At 42.4% G+C, this 10,067-nt stretch overlaps 1 long non-coding RNA gene across 1 annotated transcript; it reads left to right on the forward strand.

Annotated features, from left to right (window-relative positions):
• The first annotated feature begins 1,715 nt into the window (after positions 1-1,715).
• Positions 1,716-7,301, forward strand: LOC119309509. The gene is made up of 2 exons (XR_005150529.1): positions 1,716-1,836; positions 6,816-7,301. It is a non-coding gene; the product is annotated as an uncharacterized LOC119309509 (long non-coding RNA).
• Positions 7,302-10,067: the final 2,766 nt, after the last annotated feature.

Genomic DNA, 10,067 nt, shown 5'->3' on the forward strand with positions numbered 1-10,067 from the left:
TGGTTCGCCGATAAAAGATCTTCGTGGAATATGTAGGAACCAATATGGGCATCTAGGTTCCACTATTGGTTATTGACCAGAGAAGTGTCTCGGTCATTTCTACATGATTCTCGAACCCGCATGGTCGCATGCTTAACTTTCATCGACGTTAGAGTAGAATTGGGATATTTGTATTGGTGACCGAAAGTTGTTCGGAGTCCCGTATGAGATCGCGAACATCAAGAGAGATCCGCAATAGTCCGGAGATAAAGATTTATATATGGAAAGTCATTTTTTTGGGATTCCAAAAAAGCTGTTTTTTTGGTATTGTACCGGAAAGCTTCCAGAAGATTTCGGAGGATTCCAAAAGTCCACAAGTGGGTCCACCATGTCCCGAGGGCCATCATGGGCTAAGGGGAAGCACCCTGGCCTCTTTGTGCTGGGCGCACCAGCCCCAAAGACCCATGCGGCCAAAGGGGAAAGAGTCACAGCTCCGTACGGCGGAACGGGAGAAGGACTAGGAGTCCAACTCTTCCCCCCTTGGTGCGCCAACCATGCATATCGGGTGGAGGGGCTGAACTCCTAGCCCTCCCATGCATAAAAATAAAGGGGACGGGGCACAACAAAGCCCCCCAACAGATTGGACTTGGCTGCTGCCCTGTTTCTCCCTCCCGGCATAATCCTCGTCCCCGGTTTTTTGCTTAGCGAAGCGGTGCCGGAGTTCCACCACCACGCCGTCATGCTGGTTTTGATCCCATCTACTTCTCTCCCTTCTCTTGCCGGATCAAGGAGGAGGAGACGTCACCGAGATGTACGTGCACTAAACTCGAAGGTTCTCTCCGTTCGGCGCTAGATCGGTTTGGATTGTGATCGAATCGTGAAGAGTACGACTACACCAACCGCGTTTTATACGCTTCCGCTTAACGGTCCACGAGGGTATGTCGACACACTCTCCCCTCCTCGTTGATATGCATCTCCTAAATTAGATCTTGGGTGTTCGTAGAATTTTTTTTGATTTTCATGCAATGTTCCCAACATAAACATAAGGTCCTTGTTGGATAGCATTCATAAGGACTAACAACAGAGGCGTGTAGTTCCTTTATTATTGTAAGACATGAAGGCCGGTCCCGTTGTTCTTAGAATAGAAACACACATAAGTTAGTAAAGTGAGTGGTATTATTAAAAGAACAGCTACAAACTTCAGACATTTCAAAGGTACTATAGGCTATACCTTATACAGTTTCCGCCTTTCTGATGCATGAGCTGATCTAGTTATTCATTTAGGAAGCACACAACATCTTCTCCCAAATATGTACAGAGAAAGCAAGGCCAAGTATTTCAGTTAATTTTGGAAGTACTTCCTTTTTTTGACACTCAATTTTGGAAGTACTTCTATTTTATACAAAGACGACAATATAAACCTTATGTAGCAAAAAGCAGACATAAGGTGACATCTGCATGGACGGTATAAATGCCAGCAGAATCATTGTGAACATCAAGATGAATGAAAAGTGGAATACATGACTGCCTACCTTTATATTTATGCTGCGTTTGGATGTTTGCACTGGACCTTTGAATTGGATTTGGTATCGCCTGGGCAGCCAATTCGGTTGTTTGGATGCGCACTGAAACACAAGGCTGAATTGAGCCCAAATACAGGAGCGAATTTGCTCCCACGCACGGAGGCCTCCCGCAATATAGACCTCCACCTCTCCGTTTTTGGTTGAATTGACCAGCTCCTGCAAAAGAAAATGATTGGAGCGAGACCCGCCTTCTTTCCCCTGCGTGAGACCTAAGGGCTGGAGGAGCCACCCCCAGGCAGCACACCGACGGCGGCGGCGGCGGCGCAGCGCCCAGGTAAGCTCCTCTTGCCGGCCCTCCTCCTCCTCCTACGGTAACGGCATACCCACCGCCACAGCTTGTTCCCCTTCCTCCTATGGCGTCCCATCTCCTCTGCCGCTCGATGTCCTCCTCCCATGGCCGCCATGGCTGGGATCTAGCCATCCACCGCCGCTCCTCCTCCCATACCTCTGCTTCGGTGTCCCTCCATGCCACAGGACCCGCCCCTCCTCTGCCGCCGTTCTCCCATCTCTTCGGCTCCTTCCACATGTGCTCTGCTGTCAGATCCCCTCTACTGTCCTCTCCTTCTTCCCAAGCTTTCTTGCTTTAATGTTCCCCTGATATGGAATTGGTCCAGCCTTCCATGTTCTCTTGATTGACTATCATCCTTGCAATGAACTTACTTTTGCTACTTAACAATACCAGTCTGTGCAATCTGTGTACATATATAATACAACGGTCCGGATGAAGCTGAGCATGCAATCTGTCTCGGTCTGAAATACAAATTGTTGATTTTGTTAATTCTTGTTGCTATATAATCATTCAATTATAGTCACACATTGTACAAATTTTGATTTGATGTGTATAGAATAAAGCACTACGCAATTCCGTAGTTTGCCATCCAAACATGATTTGATATTGAAACCTCAATAAGATTCCATGAGTCAATTCAATGAGCATCCAAACAAGCGAATTCATATTCATATCCATTACAGTTTCCTTACTGAAATGGAATTGAAACCAATTCAATACATAGGCCTCCAATACAGACATCCAAACGCAACGTTATAGGCGAAACAAGGCAATCAAGTAGAACACAGCGCTGCTTCTTGATACTGATTACTGCGCGATGCACTTGGGATGGGAGAAGCACTCATTAGTGCACTATGGTATGGAAAAACACAGATAGTTAGCGCATTTAACATCTTCGTTTGCTAAGCAAAAATGATTCAGGCATAATTCAGAAAAAGGGTGAGTAGATCAGGTAAGACCTTCTTTTCATATTTAGGCGTTTGATATCACTCATTACCTGATCACTGTCTTGCACTTTGTTTTGGACAATCAACCGCCCCAACAAGTGTATCTTGCACAGCTTCACTAATACCATCTTGTTGCGGCACCGCTCAAGCATTGAAAAATGCTTCTTTTTTTGCTGTAAAACTTCACAACGAATACCGAAAATAATAAAAATTACATCCAGATCCATAGACCACCTAGTGACGACTACGAGCACTGAAGCGAGCCGAAGGCGCGCAACCATCATCGTCCCTCGCTCAGTGGAGCTGCGCAAAACTTGTTGTAGTAGACAGTCGGGAAGTCGTCGAACTAAGCCCCTATAGGACCAGCGCACCAGAACAACACGCGTCACCATTGAAGAGAAGCTTAGATTAGAAGGATCCAACCCATAGACACACGAACACAGACAAACAAATACCGGATCCACGTGGATCCACCGAAGACAAATGCCGACCAAATCCCACAAGATCCGCCAGAGACAAACCTCCATCTTCAGAGAGCTGTCGCCGTCTTGTCTATCTGAGCAGGACACAAACCCTAAGAAAACTCAGAAAATCATCCGAAAACGAAGCCTTCCGCGGGAAAAGGCCGGGATCCACCACGCCTCCATGGTCCTAAGGCCACAGGAGACGAGGTAGACCGGCGTCAGCGGTGGCGGGAGGCAGAAGAACCCTAGCGGCGGCTGGGTAGGAGCACTCATTTAGGAGATCCAAAAGTTCTATAGCATTGAAAAAGGCTTCTTAGTGTGTGCAATGATAATTTACGTATGTTTTTAGGCTCAGTATATCATCAACCATTAGACGGTTTATCATGTTTCCTTAGTGGCAGCTTCGCTAGAGCGCCAAATTCACTGATGCTGGTTCAAAGGACTAGCAAATGCAATTGTTAATGAGAGACACAACATAAATATCCAGTTTACGGACAAGAGGGAAAAAATCAGCTGGCATGAACTGTAAATTATCAATGTAAACATTGCACAAACAAAAACATAGGCTAACCTGTCACATAGTTGGATGCCAACTCAATTTGTTAGCTCCATTAACAGGGTCGGATTGTAGATGTGGAGAAGTATGTTATTGGCACAAGCACCATGCATATCAACTGTGATCAATGGAGTAACTTGATCAAATACATTGCAGGGAAGGACTCGATTGGCGTCACCAGAAAAAAAATACTAAGTAACACTTTGATTCCTCAACAAGTTATTTGTATTAATAGCTTCTGAATCAAGTATTTTAGCATACATTTAGTAAGTAGAGACCTTGTTTCCATAAGTATGGGAGTTAGATGGCTAACCTAGCATATGAATTTTAGAACAAAATTTAAAAAAAGCACAAAGAGATCATCAGTAATAGTAACCGGTTATCTCCTTCTCCCATACATACATGCCACAGGTACAAGGATTAAACATTTTTTACTGGCCGGTGAAAGCGTTTTGTAAATCATCTATAAGCAATTAGCATGACAGAATTTTAGCAACCGGACCATTTTGGGCCAAGTGAAATCCAGGGTTTAGAATTTTTAGAAAACAGAAGCATGCGCTACAACATGGCCCGGGGGGTGTTCAAGGAGGAAAAGAAAGCTCAAGTGGGCGAAATGAGGCAAAGTTGAGGGGAGTACCGGCGGCCATGGCCGATTGGCTTGTCTTGGCAGGGCGGGGCGGGAGGACGGTGGTTGGGGGCAGAAAGGGTAGAGGCAAGGACAATGTCAACAAAGGTTGGGACGAGGAGGGGTGGGGGCGGCACGCCCGACTCCTAACAAGGCGGGCTGACGGCAACATGCTATGACCCTCCAGGCAGAAAAGAAAACACAAAAGTTGTACCAAAGAAACGTTAATTATGGATTGGAGGGATTAGTAATAACTAGATAGATAGATAATCGACCGGCTATCACAGCGGACATGAAGAACAAAAGAATTAGTGGTTCACAATCTTGGTACCAAACAACAAAATCTGGCAACATTTCTAGATCTTCGTCACCTAACAACGAATCCCCCCAAAATGATCATACACCAAGATCAAACACCACACTTCTTTGGTGGACAACAATGTTATCGAGTTAAGAAAACACACCACGCTACTAGTTCTAAATTAGAAGACGTTCACGTCGGCTTCACTGATGAAAAATTGTTGCACTCACATTCACTTTGATTTATCATCAGCCTTCATAACCCCATTATGATATTATTGGGTTGGGTTGAGTGCATACAGTAGATGAAGACACAATGATCAAAATCCCAGAATGGTGCTGAAAACATTCGCTACCTGAATTGCACAATTATACATAAATGAGTGAAATAATGTGTAGTATATATATAGGTTTCATATATCTGAATTGTCCTTCTAGCCACTTTTTCCCCTTGGCAAACAGAATGAGGAGTTTTTATTTCTAATCTTACCTCAAACATTGTGTGTTGATACATAAGCACAGCATACATAGCCCAAAATAGCGAGATAAAAATTGGATGCCCTTGAATACGCATATCTAGAGTCACACACAAGCATAGTTCATATGAGAAAAATAAGGAATACCACCAGAAGAAGTCCAACAATATTCGGTATCACTGCTCCATACAACCAACTCGGGGTGGTCTAACCAAATATTAGGCCCAACGTGAATCAAAATAAATATAATAATTTACACTAAACTATACAAATCACAATCATGGGTAATTACACAGTATTTTTTAACAATAGTTACATTTTTAACATATTACACCTTAAAAGTAATTAAACCAAACCCACTTAAATGTTAGAAAATAATAAATTTAAAAAGTTACATGTTTTCTCAAATTAATCTGTGGCTATTGCATGAACATAGCGCATATGTTTTTGTATGCATTCTTAAAAAGCGACACACTTTTTTTAGGCCGCAGTCTCATTATAATCTATAGTGTGAAAAAATATATCTCTAGTGTATGGTACACGAAATATCTTTATGGCGGTCCTTGATTAGACGTATGCAAATAGAAAAATCTAGATTACATAACATGTTTACTTACTAGTATATTTGCTAGATTTTTGTTTTGAGGCATAAGACAGCAATGCATCATTCTCATTTCCTAGAATTTTCTTTTGCTCTGGAGTGTGTGATTAAGAAGTATAACCTCATGAAAGAACGTTACCGGTCGCAGCCTGAGAGCCTGAGGGTTCCCAAAGTTGCAATATATTATCTTCAAGAAAGCAATTCACCATCACTAATTACTTACCAGTAGTCTAGTACTAGTTAATTTAGGCCAGGACTGAACATAGGGAGACCAAACATGGAAGACAAGGGCTAAACACGCACCTCTCGGAAAGGGCGAGAATCTGGGGAGGCGGGCGTTTGGTCTATGGGTGTATCAATACCCTCTGTGAAAAACTCTTTGGAGCACCAGATGAGAATTTTGTGGCGCTCGATGAGCATGTAGTTGGGGATTTACCTCAACTTGGGACCGAGGAGAATGAGATTCTGTCTGCACCCTTCACAGAGCAAGAGGTGTTTGAGATGATAGCACAAATGGAAAATAATAGGGCACCAGGTCCTGATGGTTTCTCAGCAGAGTTTTATAAGAGATGCTAGAATATCATTAAGAGTGACCTTATGTGCCCATGTTCCATGATTTTTTCAATGGCCAATACAGTTATTCCCCCTAAACTTTGGAACAATATGTTGTTGCCAAAGAAGGAGGAGGTAGTTCGCATCGAGCAGTTCAGGCTGATTTGTCTACTTAATGTGAGCTTCATAATCTTTACAAAAGTTGGTACAAATCGCCTGACGCGGATTGCACACAATGTGGTGCAACCGACTCAGACGGTCTTCATGCCGGGACGACACATACTAGAGGGAGTGGTCATCCTACATGAAACCTTATATGAAATCCACTTGAAGAAAATGGATGGAGTTATCTTCAAAGTGGACTTCGAGAAGGCGCACGATATGGTTAAATGGTCATTCCTACAACATGCCTTATGTATGAAGGGTTTCGATGATTCTTGCAGGAAGCAGGTCGGATCTTTTGTCCAAAAAGGAAGCATCGGGATCAAGGTAAATGATGACACATGTCATTTTTTTCAGATGCAAAAGGGCCCAAGACAAAGGGACGCGATGTCTCCTATTCTGTTCAACATAGTGGTAGATATGCTGAAAGTTCTTATTGGTCGGGCCAAAGAGGATGAGCAGGTGGGTGAATTGACACCTCATCTTGTTGATGGTGGAGTCACCATACTACAATACGCTGATTATACAGTTATTTTCATGAAACATGATCTAGCAAAGGCTAGAAATATGGAACTCGTGCTATGGCTTTTTGAACAACTGCCGGGAGAGCGAACTGTTCTGTTTTGGACGTGCCAAGGAAGAACGGGATATTTATAGACAGTTGTTCGGATGTGAATTGGGATCTTTACCGTTTAGTTATAGGCAATTTTAAGATGCTCCAACTATTAAGGACCGTCCATTATTTCTGATCCAAGGCTTTAATTATTTCTGATCCAAGGTTGTAAATTGAATAAGGTAATATGTCATCCATGAGAGGTAATAGGTCTCCATTCACTCATATTTGGTAAGTTTTAGAAAAATAGGAAGTACCAGAACTGGAAAGTACACATCCTATATACCAAAGAGATTCATCCCATTATCTAATTTATCTTCACATGCAGACCATCCACCTAAGCCATGCAGCCACATCAGCCTACCTAATACTCCCTCCAATCCGTTTTACTCTGCGCCTAAGTTTTCCTTTTTTTCCGTAATGGTCCACGCGATGCTACTTTCCAGCGATTGTTTCCAACCAGGCCCCTCCTTTTCTACCCAGGTTGAAGTGCTCCGCATTAATCTCGCATGTTTCCAACCGCAGTGCATGCAGAAGAGGGAACGCACGCGTGCATGCAGTGTCTGAGAGGCATGCATGCAACTTCTGCCAATCATAACCGGACGAGACTTGCCTGCTCCCCACTCGTGTGCCCATGTGTGCTCCCGCGTACGTGGCTTGATTTGATTGGAACAAAATAAGGTCCGGCCCCACCCCCTTAAAATCAGGGGGGAGATGATTAGATTAGAAAGGGAAAAGAAAAAAGGACGACCATAGGATGAAGTGGGAGCACGGATGGGAGCATGGGGAGGGAGCATGCAAGCCGGATCCATCACAACCCCTGCATTTAGCATAGTTCGCGCATGCAGATCATGCGAGTTGCGGGGTAAAACCGTTCAATTCTTTTGCTTCGCTGGCTCTCCTTGCTATCCGTGATTAGAGTTAGACTAGCCACAGTGGGAGTAACTTCAGCAGTAACATCGAGTGCAACTCAGCAAATTTGCTTATGTGGTAATGAGTTAATGAGGAGAGAGTTAGTTTGAGTAACTTAGCTAGTTACTGTAACATCACATGTCCCAATGCAATATGAGTCTATAACCTAATAAATGAAGCTTTGCATGTTACCACATTTATGTTACTACCCACTATGAAAATAGTAACATAATCTAAGAATATGTGTATGTTACTAGTGTATGTTACTCTTCATTGTGGCTAGTCTTATGCGCAGAATAAAATAATAGGAGGGAATACTTTCGTTCAAGGTCCATGCACCACATCATCCCTTTTTTATAATGCTAAAAAAATCAAGCCATCCCTTTTCCTGTCGCCTCCGGCATGCGTCGGTCGTAGGAACCCTGGCCAATTAACTGCGTGTCCATTAATTTAGATCAGATTCATCTTCTCCACCGAAAGGCAGCCCTTTTCTTTTTCCTGTTCGTCTTCTGTAGTCCATTTCTTTTTCCCATTCGCCTTCTGTAACTGACAAGCCATCCATCGATCATATAAAAAGATACCAATTGTTTCCTGCTCGAAGCGGCAAGCGTTGCCGCCGCCTGCCTGTCATGGTTGCATCACGAGGACCTTCACGATAGCCCGATCCACCTTATCTCCTCTATTAGATTATTGATAACGCGCGTTGCCGTACCCATCTATTACTATAACTAGAAGATTCCCCGCGCGTTGCTGCGGCACTTCATGCATTTTATAAAAAGCTTTGAACAAACACTTCCCAAGAGAAAAGGACATGAAAATAAATAAAAGTGCATCGACTGCAAGTACAGTTTGTTACATCCTCACAAAGAATTAGTATTCATATTATGTTTCTCCCTCGAGAAAAAACAAATTAAGATTTGTATAATAACCATCAAAACAAATTAGTACGTATACTAATATTTGATACTTAGCTGGCCTAAAGTGGTTTTGGAAATGAATAACGCCTTTAGCTTCATCCCAAATTTGCCCCAAGCATATTTAAAATTTTACTGAGCAATGTATTGTATAAGTAATAGAAGTTTTGGAACTGCTCAACTAATGCAAGAGCAAATAGTAATAGTGAAGTTAAATTTGCACCTACTCAGATGGAAGATGCACGTGAAATTAGTCCTCCAATGGACTTGTATGTAGACATGTAGTATCATAAATATAACTATGCTTACAAAACCATGAGATAAAGATGAAATAGATTAAACGTATTTGTGGAACTAAAATATATGTATATATTGATTTCACTAACTGGACCAAACAAAAAAGTTATTGACTGCGTACACAAATAACATGTACACCAGTGTTCGATGTATAGACCAAAACTTCTATCAACATCATCCGCAACATAGATAATGATTTGTAGAAGCATAGATTATTCAATATAGAACTATGATGGCTAATTGGTTGCTTATTCATGATCAAGCTGGATATTTATCTTTTCGCAAAAAAGGTGAACATCCATCAATAATACATATACTTTCATATTTGAGAAAGTAAAAGGAATGAATTAGGGAATTAAGATAAACCATGAATTATGGAATCCTATTTACCTTGCCGGGACACCGATGCAAATGATATAAAAGTGCAGCTCACAAAATCCAATGAGTTCCTGCTTGCTTTCATTGGTGCGAGTGATGGCTGGATCTGACTAATAGAATTGAAGGCACATGGGTAAAGTAATGAGATCTCAATTGCTCTGTCTGGTAGAGGAAATAAAAAGAGTTATTTTAAGGGACTTGTTTAGAAGAACAATCACACGGAATTAGTAACTGACCATTTGCTGCAGCTCAATCCAAAATGGAGAGTTGATGAATAGCTGTACTCCACATGTGCAATTTATGGAAGTTGTGCACCTGAGCACCTGAATATGAGGACGAAGACTGGTGCAGAAACAAAGTATAGCTGAAAACTGATGAAACATGGCGCGGATGAATTATATACCTTTTTGCATTGCCGG

This window comes from Triticum dicoccoides, chromosome 5B (genome assembly GCF_002162155.2).
Source record: "Triticum dicoccoides isolate Atlit2015 ecotype Zavitan chromosome 5B, WEW_v2.0, whole genome shotgun sequence".
Classification (NCBI taxonomy): domain Eukaryota; kingdom Viridiplantae; phylum Streptophyta; class Magnoliopsida; order Poales; family Poaceae; genus Triticum; species Triticum dicoccoides.